We start from the raw sequence: 5,973 nt of genomic DNA, 5'->3' as shown, positions 1-5,973 counted from the left end.
GTCTTCTGAGCTTCTCTGATTCTATCCATCAAAGTTGACTGAATCTCGAATGCTGCTACATAGCCTCTCGGAACTATTTCCAAACAAAGCTCACGAAGATCCTCGGCTAACACCTTTGGTATTTCTCCCGTCATTAGTGTATTGACATGGCTCTTACGGCTCAATGCGTCAGCTACTACATTAGCCTTTCCGGGATGATAATGCAATCTCATATCATAATCCTTAATGAGCTCCAACCATCTCCTTTGTCTGAGGTTTAACACCTTCTGCGTGAAAATGTACTTCAAACTCTTGTGATCCGTGTACACCTCACAATGGTTCCTAATAAGAAAATGTCTCCATGTTTTCAATGAATGCACTACGGCTGCTAACTCCAAATCATGCATGGCATAATTTAACTCGTGGGGTTTCAATTGTCGTGAAGCATACGAAACAACTCTTCCCTCCTGCATGAGCACTGCTCCAAGTCCTCGACGTGAAGCGTCACAATACACCTCATAATCTTTAGTCTGATCTGGCAGAATTAACACTGGTGAGGTAACCAAACGTTTCTTCAACTCCTGGAAACTAGCCTCACACTCCTCAGTCCATATGAACTTGGTATCCTTCTTCAACAATTCCGTCATAGGTTTTGCAATCTTTGAGAAGTTCTCCATAAATCTTCGGTAGTATCCTGCGAGTCCAAGGAAACTCCGGATCTCTCCAACTATTGTTGGTGCTTCCCAATTGGTCACAGTGATAACCTTAGTAGGGTCTACTGCTATACCTTCTCCGGATATAACATGTCCCAGAAATCCTACTTCCTTCAACCAAAACTCACATTTGCCGAACTTGGCATATAACTGATGTTCTCTGAGCTTCTCCAGTACCAATCGCAAATGTTCCTTATGTTCCTCTTCATTCTTCGAGTAAACCAAAATATCATCAATGAACACTACGACGAACTTATCCAAAAACTCCATAAACACCTTGTTCATCATGTTCATAAAATAGGCAGGTGCGTTAGTCAGACCAAATGACATAACGGTATACTCATATAGCCCATATCTTGTGGTGAATGTTGTCTTAGGTATATCCTGCTCTCGAATCTTCAACTGATGGTATCCTGATCGCAAATCGATCTTGGAAAATACTTTAGCTCCTTGCAACTGATCAAATAGATCATTGATCATCGGTAGTGGGTACTTGTTCTTGATTGTTACTTCGTTCAGTCCATGATAATCAACAACCATTCTTAACGATCCATCCTTCTTTTTCACTAGAAGTACAGGCGATCCCCAAGGCGAAGAACTTGGGCGAATGTGACCTTTATCCAGTAACTCCTTAATCTGCTTCTTAATCTCCACCAAATCCTTTGCGGGCATCCTGTATGGTCTCTTCGATATTGGCCCTATGCCTGGCAAAAGCTCAATCAAAAACTCAATATCTCGATCCAGTGGCATGCCTGGCAACTCTTCTGGAAATACATCAGGGGAAATCCTTTACCACTGGTGCTTCCTCTTGCACAACTCCTAATAAGGAATTTACTTGCGTCCTATTTGGCGCATGCCGGGATACATACTTGATCCTTCTTCCTTCCGGCGTTGTAAGCAGAATTGTCTTACTGGCGCAATCGATGTTTCCTCCATACATCGACAGCCAACCCATTCCAAGAATTACATCCAATCCTTGGTATTCCAGAATAATTAAATCCGTTGGAAAAATATGCCTTCCTATGCTTAATAGCACTTGAAAACATTGTTGATTGGCCATATACTCCGCTCCTGGTGAGCTTACTAGCATATGTGTTTTAAGAATCCTAGTAGGCAGGCTATACTTATCCACAAATCACCTTGATATGTATGAATGCGATGCACCAGTATCAAAAAGAACAAGTGCAGTAAATGACTTAACCAACAACTTACCTATTACTGCATCAGGCTGAGCTTCAACCTCCTCCACGCTAACGTGGTTCACCTGTCCCCTGTTGAAAGGGTTCGGCTTCTTTCCAGAGCTTCCATTGCCATTCTGGCCTTCAGGACATTCATTGGCATAATGTCTGGTCTTTTGACACTTAAAACAGGTGACTTGACTCAGGTCTCTCTTGGCTGGGGTTGATGGGGTGGTACGGTTCTGGCCGTTACTTCCTCCATTCCCATTACCATTCTTGGGGCCATTATGGTTGTGCGAGCTGCCTCCATGGGTATGCTGAAAATTAACACCCAATTTAGGGGTAAAATGGGGCTTCTGCTGAGCTCTAGAATTGTACTTCCCCTGTCCGTTCTTCCTCTTGTGGTTTTCAATCTGCTGCTGCTTCCCCTCAATCATAAGAGCACGATCTACCAACTCCTGGTAGTTATTGAAGTTTGCTACCATCAACTGCATACTCAGCTCGTCATCCAGTCCTTCCAGAAACTTCTCCTGCTTAGCTGCATCCGTAGCAACGTCATCTGGGGCATAACGTGCTAGCTTACTAAAGTCATCCACATACTAGCCAACTGACCGTCCTCCTTGGCGCAAGTTGCGAAACTCATGCTTCTTTATGGCCATAGCTCCTGCTGAAACATGGGCAGTATGGAAAGCTTGCTGAAATTGATCCCATGTGACAGTGACTACAGGGTAAGTGGCTATAAAATTCTCCCACCATGCGGCTGCGGGTCCTTCAAGCTGATGTGCGGCAAATTTCACCTTTTCCCCATCTGTACATCATGCAGTGGTCAACTCCCTCCCTATCTTACGGAGCAAATCATCTGCCACTATCGGCTCGGTGCTACTGGAAAACACCGGCGGATTCAACCTAGAAAATGGGTTAAATGATCAACAGGTGGTGGTGGTGGGTTGTTGTTGTTGTTGTTCTGGTTTTGGACTAGCAACTGCATCAGTGCGTTCTGCTGCTAGATCAACTGAGTGAGCTCCGGTGGGAAGGAAAATCCATTGTCACGTCTCGGAGGCATCTGAGGGTTTATAGAAAAGACGAGAGTTAAGAATAGAATGAGTTCTAAAGGGAAAACACTACCCAAATGCACATGAGACAAAATTGCACACAAAATCACTTCATTCAATCAAGCAAGAGCATACAAACGGTCTAGAAATATCGCAAAAGTGCATGGACTATGCTATGTACATGGTGGAACTTTACTACTGTTATGGTGGTCAACTAGAAAAACTGCTCCGATGAAGACTCCATAATATCTGCTCCAACTTCATCAACATAGTCATCATTGCTATCATCGGGATCCGAGTCGGTGTCGTCGATGATGATATAATTATCTAGGCAAGTGGAATCGTCATCTTCTCTTTTGGGTGTTGTACCTCCCATGAATACTCCAATCTTCTCCTTAAGGTCGCCGTTCTGTCTCACTAGAGCGACGATGTCCTCCATGTAATCTTTACGTGTAGCCTTGAGTTCTTCTTCTAGCTCCTTGATCTTGGTCATAGCCTTCTGTAGATCCTCCATGCCTGCGCACATCTGATTCTCTTAGCGTCGGATGTGCTGGTTTAATTCCTGGATATAAGCTGCGATTGATCTGTCCCTCCTGGTGCTGATCATCTCCCATTGCTCATCTCGGCGCCCACAAATCTGATAGATAGTATTCTTGAGATAATTTTGGTAAACTTCTCCAATTCGTCCCATGGCGATGTGGGCTGCCATGCTCTTTCCTAAACTCCAGGTTGGTGCATCAAAAGAAAACTCTATGGGCTCCGTGACTGGTGCAAATGTCCTTCCTGGGATTTGAACTTGTACCATCCAGCGCTCCTCTTCGGGTAAAATGGCGTTGTAGGTCCCAGTGAAGCTTGGTACTCCTATGTTGAGGTATCTAGTGACTTCCTTCAGGTGACAACCAAAGGGTGTATCTTCATCCGGTTGTGTGAACTTGTTCCTTGCATCCGCCATCCTAAAAGAATAGAAAAGATGAGGAGTTAGAAATGAGAAGAAAGAGGAGTGATCTAGGGCTTTAGCTTAGTAGCTGTGTCCTACAGTCAGCGTGTGCTCTGATACCATCTTTGTAGCGACCAGACCTCAAACAGTCTGATCTCTGTGCTCAGGTGTCATCCCTGGATCAGTAATGCTGACACCACACAGTACTTGGAGGATTTATAACAGAGTAGCAATCACACACTTATGACATCAAATGTCTCAAAAGAGAACTTATTAATATAAAATATGGCTTAAGGCCATCTAATAACGATAACAGCGGAAGACTTGGAAGATAAGCGAGTCCATCAACTCTAACGTCATCACTGAGTATAGAACCATGACCTAAAAGCACCTTACTCGTCGTCTGAAAAATCTGCAACATGAAACGTTGCAGCCCGAAAACGGGTCAGCACATGGAATATGCTGGCAATGTAACACATAGAAAATAATGATGGAATAAGCTATACTACATGCATATATGGCTGATGGAAAGCTCTATGATTACAGTTTTGCGTAAAGCCAATTTTTCCCTACTACAAAGGAATAAATTTTAGTTAACTATCATGGTGGTTGTGAAACATTGAGAATGGTTGACAGCATCCTCAATCCCAATTAAAAGTAATCAGCATTAAAAACCCGACAAGATTAGTTTAGAAGTAACATGATGAGATTCACATGATATCCAAGTACTAGATACTCAAAATGTCCATAACCGGGGACACGGCTAATCATGATTAGTTTATACACTCTACAGAGGTTTGCGCACTTTTCCCCACAAGACTCGATCGCCTCCGTTAGATTTCTCGCACTACCTGATGTTTGAGAAACGGATGATCGAGACATAGTCTTTCAGAAGCGCTAGCACCTTACGATGGATAGACCGGTACACCTACTTTCCCCTACATCTGCTAGTCTACCCTGTAAGAGTTCGCCCAACTTAATCAACTATGCCAGAGCCCATAATAGCTTGTGGCTGCACATGGAAGTTTCTAGCATGAATAATCTTATGATCCCTTTGAGCCTGGGTGGCGGTCCATAAAGAAAAACAACAGGCAATCTTGGAATACCCAGGTACCTCAATCCACCCAGATGTGTGTTTAAGTTGCCACCTTAGATAATCCCTTAATTAACAAACTCACATCTGTCATGAATACACTCACCCAATCCACGTCTACTAGCATAGCATGGTAATATAAGCAAATGTAGAAGTATCTCCCAAGGGTTTGATATTAAAACAGGTAATAGGTACTACCTCAACTACTTCCCATCCCACAATTTAATTAGATCCTAATCGTGCAATGTTTGAGGATTGATCTAATGCAATAAAACTGGGTAGTAGAAAAGGTATGATCAAAGTGTTACTTGCCTTGCTGATGATCCGCGAAACCTAGAGACTCGAAGTAACAGGCGACGCACTCCGGGTATTCTATCGCCGACAAACAAACAAGCAAACAATAAGTACTCATCTAATGCACGGGTAAAACTCAAATAAAAGATCTAACCAGAAAGTTCAACTTAAGAACTCCGGTTTCCAAAAAGAATCAAATCAAACGAAGCAACGAAAGTCAAACGGCGAAAGAAAATAGCTTCATTTTACTAATCTGGATCTAAGTCAAATTTTATAGAAGCAAAAACTTGTTTAAGTTGGTTATTCAGAAAGAGGGTTTCGAGACGAAACTTCAGGAGCTTGAATCGCCTGATTCTGATAAACGAGCGAAAAGTTATACTAAAACGAAAATCGTACCAGAAATCGCGATCGGAAAAATCACGGAATAAATCCGAGAGAAAGAAAAACGACGAATAGCTTAACGAACGAACGTTTGTTAACTGGATCTAAACGACGAATACGTTAGTTAAAACAAACGAATGAACGTACGTTCTCTATTTAACCTAAACCGAAAAAAACCGATCTAAAAAAATGGAAACTAAAAAAAACCGGCGAAAAACCGACGGAAAAACCGAACGGTATTTTTCGAGAAAAACTGGCGGCGCGGAAAACGAGGCACCTCGGGCGGCGGGTCACAACGGCGTCAGGCGGCGGCTTCGGCGAGGCGGCGGCGTCGGGCGGCGGAGGC

Source organism: Triticum dicoccoides, chromosome 3B (assembly GCF_002162155.2).
Source record: "Triticum dicoccoides isolate Atlit2015 ecotype Zavitan chromosome 3B, WEW_v2.0, whole genome shotgun sequence".
Lineage (NCBI taxonomy): Eukaryota > Viridiplantae > Streptophyta > Magnoliopsida > Poales > Poaceae > Triticum > Triticum dicoccoides.
The sequence above is the reverse complement of the archived record's forward strand: the minus strand, read 5'-3'. Positions refer to the sequence as shown.